The following is an 11,773-nucleotide window of genomic DNA, read 5'->3' on the forward strand; positions in this document are numbered from 1 at the left end:
ATAATAGCATTATATATATTATTAGCATTGTGAGGAAATTCAATAATTATAAAAGCAATAATTTTCTTATGTATGCACCAAAGTAGGTCTATATAGTGTGCGGTTGTAGCTATATATACTCTTTTATTAACCCTTCCCATATATCAGAAGTTAAGGATATAACACCCCCATATTGTTTCAAATTCATAATTAATTGTTGTTTTGAATTATTGAAATAATTTATTGTATCGGCATGAAGAGTGTTTCGACTTACCCCAACGTACCTCGATTGTAGATATTCTTTCACGAACGAGACGAAGTGTTGGTTGTCTGCAATAGCCAGAGGTAACTCAGTGGCGGCAACAAATTTCACCATTCCAATTCGAGAAAATAATTAATGGAAATATCTATAGGGATTGAGAATTATGTTGAGAATACGGTGAAATCACTCCCTAGACATTACGTAATTTTGATTTAATCTTTAGAAATTGCCTCACTTTTATTGCATTATTTAATTCATTGACATTAGTTTAGTATTCAAACATCAATTTAACACCCAATTGTCTAGATAAAGTAAACGCGGACACAATTATGGTATTCAGTGGAAGTCGAATATCAATCCCTGTGGGTTCGACACTCTTTACTCTATTACTATACTACAAAACTTGACACGTGCGCTTGCGGTATAAAATCACGTTATATAAAACGCGTGGCAAGTTTTTGGCGCCGTTGTCGGGGATTGATTCATTCGAATTCAATTGATATTATTACCAATCGACGTTCATTTTACTATAGATTTTTATTTCTATCGTAATATTTAATTTAATTTTATTCTTTTTGTGTCTATCTTTAAAAGCTTCCTTGTGGTTATTTTTCAGCTATTTATGCGAAAGGCGAGAAATCTAGATCTACTACCTGTTGATCCTGAACCAGAACGCACATTTCACATTCTCGGAGGCATACAAAGAAACGAACGGGAAGCAATGGCAGAACAGGATGCTAGAGTAGCCAATGAGGATAACCAACAAAGGGCTATTTGAGACTACATAAGGCCGGTTGTCAATGACAACTATTCCGGCATCGCACGCCCAGCAATTGCTGCAAACAATTTCAAATTAAAGCCAGGGTTGATACATATGGTGCAGCAAAATTAGTTTGGGAGTGCTGCAATAAAAGATCCAAATACTCATCTTGGATCCTTTTTGGAAATTTGTGACACGGTGAAGATGAATGGGGTTACTGAAGATGCAATTAGACTCCGCCTATTCTCATTCTCTTTTTGGGATAAAGCAAAGGTTTGGTTCCAATCACTACCGTATGGCTCAATTACAACTTGGGATGATTTGGCTCAGAAATTCCTCACCAAGTACTCTCCACCTTCTAAATCAGCTCAACTTCGCGGTGAAATTAGCCAATTCAAACAACTCGACTTCGAGCCATTCTATGAAGCCTGGGAAAGATTTAAAGACTTGCTTAGGAGATGTCCTCAACATGGGTTCCAGAAATGGGTGCAAATTGAGATATTTTATAATGGGCTAAATGGGCAGACAAGGACTATGGTAGATGCAGTTGCGGGAGGTATTTTAATGGCTAAAATAGCAGAGGTTGCATATGCTTTATTGGATGACATAGCCACCAACAGTTACCAATGGCCAATGAGCGATCTGGTGTAAAGAAAGTAGCAGGACTTCATGAAGTAGATCCCATCACTGCACTAGCAGCTCAGGTTGCATCACTCACAAATCAGATAGTCACGCTTACCACTCAAGGAAATCAACAGAAGGTAGATTCAGTCATGAGTACTTCTTCATCACACTAAGAGACAGAGGTTGCAAACGAGCAGGCCCAATATGTCAACAGTAGAAACTACAATCAAAGAGGAAGCTACCAAGCTAATCACTATCATCCAGGGCTGAGGAATCACGAGAACTTGTCATATGGCAACAATAGAAACACACTTCAACCTCCACCTGGATTCAACACTCAGAATTCTGATGGGAAACCACCATTGGAAGACATCCTTGGCACGTTCATTTCTGAGACAAGATCATGTTTCAACAAAGATGAATCACGTTTGGATAATATCGAAACACATATGTCCAATATGGGAGCCACAATGAAGAATCTTGAAGTGCAAATTAGCCAATTGGCTACCTCAATGAAGTCTCAGCAAAAAGAAAAATTTTCAAGTGATACAGAGGTCAATCCAAAGGAGCACTGTAAAGCTGTTGTATTAAAGAGTGGCAAGCAAGTTGGAGAAAGTGAACTCACTGAAGATAGAAACCCCACACCTGATAAGGAGAAAGAACAAGTAGTAGAAGAGCAAGAAAAGCAGGCCAAGGGAACAAATAAGGCCCACAGACCTTACTCCATATCCTTCCCTGACAACCCACCAATTCTCGCACCACCACTTCCATTTCCACAGCGTTTTCAAAAGAACAAATTTGATAATCAATTTGTAAAATTTTTAGAAATGTTCGAAAAAAATCACATTAATATTCCTTTTGCAGATGCTTTGGAACAAATGCCAAATTACGTAAAGTTTATGAAGGAAGTGATATCAAAGAAGAGAAAATCGGAGGAATATGAAACAGTAAAATTGACAGAAGAATGTAGCGCTATTCTTCAAAAGAAACTTCCTCAGAAAAGAAAAGATCCGGGCAGCTTCACTATTCCATGCACTGTTGGAAGCTCCTCCTTTGAAAAGGCCCTCTGTGATCTAGGAGCAAGTATCAACCTAATGCCGTTATCAATATTCAAGAAGTTAGGCATCGGGGAGGTTAAGCCAACAACAGTGACTCTACAACTAGCTGATAGGTCCCTTACCTACCCACGAGGGATTATTGAAGACGTATTGGTAAAGGTCGACAAATTCATCTTCCCAGTTGATTTTGTGGTATTAGATATGGAAGAAGATCAGAAAATTCCACTGATTTTAGGCAGGCCATTCTTAGCAACTGGAAGGGCATCAATTGACGTACAAGGGGGACAATTGACATTGAGAGTGAATAAAGAAGAGGTGAGGTTCAACATTTACCAAGCAATGAAGTACTCAGATGACAATGACACTTGCCACAGGATTGACTTCATTGATTCTGCTGTGAGAGATGAGAAATTATGTATTAAAGATCCTCTAGAGCAATGTATGATGTTTAGCACAGCAAAGGATTATATTAGCACTTTTGGAGAGTACATAGGGAGCAAGGATTTGGTTGATTACATATTGTCTCTTGAGTCTACATCAGTTGTGGAAAACCCATCATAATGTGAGGATATTCAACAGTCAGAGGAAGCAGATAACAAAGAAAGCAATGAAAGCAGTAAGACTGAACTGAAGCAATTACCGGATCATCTTCGCTATGCATTTCTGGAGGACAATTTTGCATTTCCAGTGATTATTTCTTCATCACTCACCAGAGACGAAGAGAATAGATTATTGAAAGTGTTGAAGGATCATAAGGCCGCTTTGGGATGGTTGATAAGTGACATCAAGGGGATAAGTCCTACAATCTGCATGCATAAAATCCTCATGGAAGAGTCTTACAAGCCATCCATCGAACATCAAAGAAGGTTAAACCCAGCAATGAAAGAAGTGGTTCGAGCGGAGATTCTAAAGCTATTGAAGGCAGGAATCATTTTTACCATTTCAGACAGTGAATAGGTCAGCCCAGTGCAAGTGGTACCAAAGAAAGGAGGGATGACAGTAGTTAAGAACGACAACAATAAGCTAATTCCAACAAGAACAGTAACTGGCTGGAGGGTGTGCATTGATTGCAGGAAACTGAACAAGGCAACTAGAAAGGATCATTTCCCACTGTCGTTCATAGATCAAATGTTGGACAGATTAGCTGGCTACTCTTACTATTGCTTTCTTGATGGATATTCGGGTTACAACCAGATTGCTATAGCACCAGAAGATCAGGAAAAGACAACCTTCACCTGTCCCTATGGAACTTTTGCCTACAGACGGATGTCATTCGGGTTATGCAATGCACCGGCCACTTTTCAGAGATGCATGATGGCAATCTTTGCAGACATGGTTGAAGACATCATGGAGATATTTATGGATGACTTCTCGGTGTTTGGTACTTCGTTTGATAACTGCCTTCACAATCTCTCCTTAGTGCTGCAAAGCTGTGAGGAAAGGAATTTAGTTCTCAACTGGGAAAAATGTCACTTCATGGTACAAGAAGGTATTGTGCTAGGCTATCATGTTTCGGCGAGGGGATTGGAAGTGGATAGAGTAAAACTGATACAATCGCAAAGCTACCACCACCCACCAATGTTAAAGGCATTCGAAGTTTCTTAGGGCACGCTGGATTCTACAGGAGATTTATCAAAGACTTCTCAAAAGTGGCAAAACCCCTATGTAACCTTTTGGAGAAGGACACAACGTTCGTATTTGATAAAGACTACTTACGGGCTTTTGAAACCATAAAGGTAAAATTAGTCACCGCCCTAGTGATGGTAGTACCAGATTGGGATCAGCCATTTGAGGTTATGTGTGATGCTAGTGACTACACAGTAGGGGCAGTTTTGGGACAAAGGCGTGATAAGATTTTCGGGCAATCCACTATGCCAGCAAAACTCTTAATGGAGCTTAACTAAATTACACAACAACAGAGAAGGAAATGCTAGCAGTAGTGTTTGCATGTGACAAATTCAGATCTTACCTCATTGGCACCAAAGTGATAATTTACACGGACTATGCTGCAATCCGTTATTTCTTTCAAAAGAAGGATGCCAAGCCATGCCTAATTCGATGGATAGTGCTACTACAGGAATTTGATGTAGAGATTCAGGATAAGAAAGACGGTGAGAATGTCGTTGCAGACCATCTCGCACGATTGGAGAATGAAAAGGTGGTAGATGACAGTCAAATTCGAGAAACGTTACCCGACGAGATCTTACTAGTTATATCAACAAAGATCCCATGGTATGCTGATTTTGTTAACTATTTAGTGTCTGGAATATTGCCACCTGACTTGACCTTTCATCAAAAGAAGAAATTCCTACATGATGTCAAGTCATATCTGTGGGATGATCCAATCTTGTTCAAAAGGTGTGCTGATAGAATAATCCGGCGGTGTGTCCCTGTGGAAGAAATGCGATCAATCATGCAGCATTGCCACTCCTAACCTTATGGAGGTCATTTCGGTCCTACACGTACTGCTGCAAAGGTATTGCAATCTGGTTTCTATTGGTCAAATCTGTTCAAAGACTGGTATGCTTTTGTGAAGACATGTGACCGCTGTCAGCGCACTGGAAACATTTCAAGACATCATGAGCTACCATTAACCAGTATGCTTGAGGTGAAATTATTTGATGTGTGGGGTATTGATTTCATGGGTCCGTTTCCACTTTCCTTTGGTCAAAAGTATATTCTTCTCGTAGTAGATTATGTGTCTAAGTGGGTTGAAGCCATGCCACACCAACAAATGATGCAAAGGTGGTGTTGAAATTTTTACAGAAAAATATCTTTACTCGGTTTGGCACACCTAGGGCAATCGTAAGCGACGGAGGTACACATTTCTGTAACAAGCTATTCAATTCTCTTCTAGCTAAGTATGATGTCAAGCACAAGTTGGCACTGGGTTATCATCCACAGTCAAATGGGCAAGCAGAGGTGTCTAACAGAGAGATTAAACAGATTTTGGAAAAGACAGTGAATACCAATCGGAAGGACTGGTCTCATAAACTAGATGACGCTCTTTGGGCATACCGAACAGCATTTAAAACTCCAATTGGAATGTCACCCTACCGTCTGGTATTCGGGAAAGCTTGTCATCTACTGGTAGAATTGGAGCATCGAGCTTATTGGACTGTGAAGAAATTAAATTTAGACATGAAATTGGCAGGTCCACAAAGCTTGTTGCAACTTGATGAATTGGAGGAATTTTGGAACGATGCATATGAAAATGCAAAGATATATAAAGAACGGACAAAGATGTGGTATGACAAGATAATACTAAGGAGGGATTTCAAGGCAGGAGAACCTGTTCTCCTATTCAATTCTCGCTTGAAACTCTTTCCAGGCAAGCTCAAATCCCGGTGTTCAGGACCATTTGTAATCCGTCAGGTGTTCCCTTATGGTGCAGTGGAATTAATAGGCAAGGATGGGTCTACTTTTCAGGCAAATGGGCAATGCCTCAAACATTACTATGGAGAGGAAAACTGGGATGTTGAAGAAATTACCCTTGATGAACCAACTTGAAACCACATCCACGTCTAGCTAAAGACGTAAAAGAAGCGCTTCTTGGGAGGCAACCCAAGCTCTATCATTAAGTTTTCATAAAATTCATTTATTTTGGTTTTCGTTATTTTACCCATTTAAGTGATTTCATTTTTGTGTTGTTTTTATAGGTACTTGCTCGAATTGGAAGCATCGAACCAAGAAAGGAAATGGGGATGGACCACATTTCCAGGCAAGCTCAAATCCCGGTGTTCAGGACCATTTGTAATCCGTCAGGTGTTCCCTTATGGTGCAGTGGAATTAATAGGCAAGGATGGGTCTACTTTTCAGGCAAATGGGCAATGCCTCAAACATTACTATGGAGAGGAAAACTGGGATGTTGAAGAAATTACCCTTGATGAACCAACTCCAGGCAAGCTCAAATCCCGGTGTTCAGGACCATTTGTAATCCGTCAGGTGTTCCCTTATGGTGCAGTGGAATTAATAGGCAAGGATGGGTCTACCTTTCAGGCAAATGGGCAATGCCTCAAACATTACTATGGAGAGGAAAACTGGGATGTTGAAGAAATTACCCTTGATGAACCAACTTGAAACCACATCCACGTCTAGCTAAAGACGTAAAAGAAGCGCTTCTTGGGAGGCAACCCAAGCTCTATCATTAAGTTTTCATAAAATTCATTTATTTTGGTTTTCGTTATTTTACCCATTTAAGTGATTTCATTTTTGTGTTGTTTTTATAGGTACTTGCTCGAATTGGAAGCATCGAACCAAGAAAGGAAATGGGGATGGACCACATTGAAAGACTACATGGAAGGTATTATTAAAAAAAATAAAATTCAGAAACCCAGTGCCTAGGCGCTGTTTTTTTTTAAAAAAATTTAATTTTATATAAAAACCTACCTTCCTCCCCTAATTGACTTATTTCTTTCCTTCCTTTGTTTTTCTTTTTTCTTTCCCCCTCTCCCATACGAATTGCTCCCCTTTTCTCTTTCCCCATTTAATTTTTCTTTTGAAACACAATCAATACATTTTTCTTGCATTTCATACTCTTCGATTAGTAAAGGGGCCACTTGCTTGATCTTTGGGATCACCATCTTTCCACTTGTAAGTCTTCTTACCTTTAATTTTTATTTTTGCACTTCAACTTCATTATTGATTGGGTATATTTGGATTCTTGGATTTTGGAGTTGTGGTGATTGAATTTCTGATAGGATAAATTTATTGTTGGGATAGTATGCAAAGTGTGATGGAATAGCCTTGCTCCCAAGGTGTTTGATTAAATTCCTAGGAGAGTTTTTCTTGTTGTAGTAACCTCAAGTTAATTGCCGACTTTTGCACTTTGCTCAGGTTTGTTTATAATTCAGTATGCCTCCAAAGCGGGCCCGCAACACTACCTCTTCTTCCTCTGCTTCTTTTGACGAAACCAAATTTATTAGTGAAGCATCTGCAGAACGGTACAACACTTCGGTGGTGTACAAGAATTGTATTCAGGAAAGGGGTTTTGACAAATATATGACTACACAGATATAACAAAGGGGATGGCAACTATTTGCTCAACGGCCGCAACCAGCCCTTATTCCTGTTGTTCGGGAGTTCTATGCTAACGCAAAAGAACATAGAAATTTTTAGGCATTTGTGAGGCGCAAATGGATTGCTTTTGACAGAACCTCCATCAATCAATTTTACAATCTTCCAGATGTGGATAACAATGACTACTCTACGTAGCATATTACGAGTGTTAGCTCGTCCAGGCACTACTTGGAAATGGTTTGGCAACGACGTGCTACATTTTCCTGCCACTGGGATGATTGTTGAACATAAAGCGTGGCATCAATTCATCTCAGCCAAATTCCTCCCAAGTAGCAACCTTAGTGAAGTCACGAAGGAGCGTGCAATCCTCAATTACGCTATTCAGTGTGATAAGTCCATAGATGTTGGTCAAGTTATTCACAATAGTAATTTGCATACCCTGAAAGATTCAACGACTGGCGATCTTGGGCACCCATGTTTGATTTATGAATTGTGCAGAAAGGGAGACGTTATAACATTCTCATTGGAAGAGGTGGTGCATCCTAAACCACCCATCACTAGGAGTTGGGCTTGGAAGTTCATGAGTCGGCAGGGCTCCACTAGTACCACACCCTCGGGAGCGGAGACAAGACCAGCTCAATCACGTAGACCCCGCTCGTCTAGTGACCCGAGCAATGACCTCGCTGCCCAGTTATGCGGGATGTAATTGCAAATGAATACGCTGCAGAATGTCATGTATGAGCAGTTCCGTTACCAAAATGAGTTTAATGCAGTTTTGGGCTCTATCTACTCGGATAGGACTTTTCCTCAACCACCGCTACTTCCCGATCACAACTCCGACCCGCCTCACCGTGACATTGACAGCGACGGAGACACTTGATATCTCCGCTCAGTTACGTCCTCTTCCTTTCTCTTTTTCTTAACATTGGGGACAATGTTTGGTTCAAGTTTGGGGAGAGCGATTAACTTGTCCACTTGTTTAAATTTTTTATTTTGTGTGAACTGTGTGTGAAATTTTCTTTTTGAATTGTGTGTAAATTTTTTTTTTAATTTCTAATTTGCGTGTCAAAAAAAATATTATTATTTCGTATTTTTGTATGCTTGTGTGAGTTAGATATCCCTGCCGACGATGATATATATTATTGAGATCATGCGTTGATTCTTGGATTATGGATGAATTATGTGTTTAGGTTAAATTTTTGATTCATCGTGTGAAACGGAAACTATTTTTGCACGTGAGTTGATTGTGGCGTTGTGTATGAGTAGGTTGATTCATGTTTATAGGTTAGATTAGAGAATTTAGTTGCAAAACCCAAACAACCATTAAACATCACACTACCCTTAAACCAAATATAGGCGGTTTGGTAGATTAAGTTGATGTACAGAAACTTGGAGAGAAATGTGGACTCCGTGTGTGTTAAATGTTGTATGAATTGTTTGAGACTGATATGATGAAAATTGGGTGAAAACCTTAAGTTAGAGGTCGATTCTTGAGAATTGGTGTTTAATAAGGGGCATTGCACTAATCATTGCAAAAAAAAAAATCCCAATGAGGACAACTTTAATAATCACATTGTGAATCGTCTCTTCATAGCCTTTATGACTCGAGTGATTAAGCCTGTAAGGGTTTAAAACCTGGTGCCCTAAAGTCATCTGATTTGGGAGTTATTGGCCTAAAACTCGCTACAGGGGTCATTTAGAAAGCTTAAGGGAGATACGTCCGCACAAAGAGTGATAAAAAATTAAAATAAAACGTGGAAATCAAATACCTTGATTAAGCCCCGAACGCTTGTTTTAGAGGATTGAACTTTTGATAAGAGGTTGGTAACTTGGTTGATTCCTAGAAGTTGAAGCAGTCAAAAATAAGAAGAGTCCTCATTTGTTAATATGTTGAACTGCAATCAGTGAAATCTAGCCAAACTTGAGCGGTATAAGATATTAGTATTGAAAAGTAATTTTAGAATCCACTTTGAGAAGTGAAAAGAGAACAAGTTTGGGGGTGTGTGAATCCCATGAGCGAGGTAAGGAAATATTTGACTTTTAAGGTTGGGAATTGGGTGAACTTATTATGACACAGCGTTGCGCTTAACTCTCCCCACACACACCCGTTTGCATTGAATAGGCGAGAATTTGACTTATGCATTATAGTTTTGAAGTAATTCTTGCAGTCGACGCTATATTTTTAATCTTGAGCCATGAAGGCAAGGCATCTAACGAAATTTATTCTTAAGTGATCGTGCATGATTTTAATTGTGCTTGTGTGTTTGTCAATGATTTTCTTTGGTTTAGTATTTGCTCGAGGACTAACAAAATCTTAAGTTTGGGGGTGTTTGAGGAGTGAATTTCACTCATTGATTTAATGTTTCTTAAACTTGAAATATTTGGTTGTTTTCGAGAAATTTAGAACGTTTTCATGCGGGTATTTGTGTTGTTTTATAGGTGAACCAATTTGGTGAAATGGTGAGTTTGAAGGGTGGAAAAGAGTCAAAGTTACATAGAAGTGAATGGACAAGAAGAAGCATCGAGATGCACGTGAAAGACGATGGAAGAAAGAAGGAAGAAAACCAACTAAAAAACTTGTCACAGCGCCTAGGCGCCATAGTTGCAGCGCCTAGGAGCCACAAAAAGAGGAGAAACTCAGTGCCCAGGCGCTGTACATGCACAAAAGAAGCAGGAACTTAGCGCCTAGGCCCCACAAAGTAGCGCCCAGGTGCTGTACACGCTGAAACAAGACAGAAACGCAGCGCCTAGGCGCCACTTTTGTAGCGCCCAAGCGCTGCATGCCGAGAAAGGAAAAACGCGATTTTTCCAAATATTTTCGATTCGGCCCAACTCCAACTCGTAATGCAAATTAAGGGGATTATAAATACACATTTACAGACCTAAGAAAGGGGGTGGACGGCTGAAGAAGGGAGGCAAAGAGATACACTAATTGAGAGAAGAATCACCTGATTTTGGAGAAGGAATCAAGCTGCAAACTGAGTTTTTCTTATCTTTCTCTTCTCCATGTGATTTAATTTGTATTTTATTGTGTTTTTCTTCTCAATCATGAACTAATTTATTAAATCTAGGGGTTGATGTAATCTATTTGAGACATGATTCAATTTCTTTATAGTATTTCCATTTAATTTTCCAGAATTGATTTGTATTGTTCTTGTTTAATGCTTTCAATTGCTTGATCACCAATTGAATGAATTGATACTCTAAATTTAACGCTCGAGAGAGGAAAATTTAGGCATGATCTAAGAACAATATAACCTAGATTTGTAGGTTTCGAGAAAAAGTGCGATTCTTTGAGGGTAAAATAAGAACCAAGTGCGTGATAATCTTTGTAAATTTAACTCGAAATAGAGATATTTGGGTTGAAATATAGAGATAGGTTCTATTTGACACTCGAGAGGGAGAAATAAAATTAATTTAGGATTCTTGCCTATGAATTCAGAAAATAATTAATGGAAAATATATAGGGATTGAGAAATATGTCGAGAATACGGTGAAATCACTTCCTAGACATTACGTAATTTTGATTTAATCTTTAGAAATTGCCTCACTTTTATTGCATTATTTAATTCATTGACATTAGTTTAGTATTCAAACATCAATTTAACACCCCAATTGTCTAGGTAAAGTAAACGCGGACACAATTATAGTACTCAGTGGAAGTCGAATATCAATCCCTGTGGGTTCGACACTCTTTACTGTATTATTATATTACAAAACTTGACACCGTGCGCTTGCGGTATAAAATCACGTTATATAAAATGCGTGGCATGCACGAAAATCGGCAAACGGTGCTCCATACTCACCACCTCGATCACTCCACAGTATCTTAATTTTCTTATTAAGTTGAGTTTCAACTTCATTCTTATAGAGAACAAATTTCTCTATAGCTTCATCCTTACTTTTAAGCAGATACACATAGTAGTATTTTGTGCCATCGTTGACAAAAGTAATAAAATACTTGTTGCCACCTCTTATTTGTACAAGTTTTAAGTCACAAACATCACTGTGAATTAAATCAAGTGGTTCTGTGTTCCTTTCAACTGACTTAAAAGATGACCTTGTCAATTT

The sequence above is a fragment of the Olea europaea genome, chromosome 6, assembly GCF_002742605.1.
Source record: "Olea europaea var. sylvestris chromosome 6, O_europaea_v1, whole genome shotgun sequence".
Classification (NCBI taxonomy): Eukaryota; Viridiplantae; Streptophyta; class Magnoliopsida; order Lamiales; family Oleaceae; genus Olea; species Olea europaea.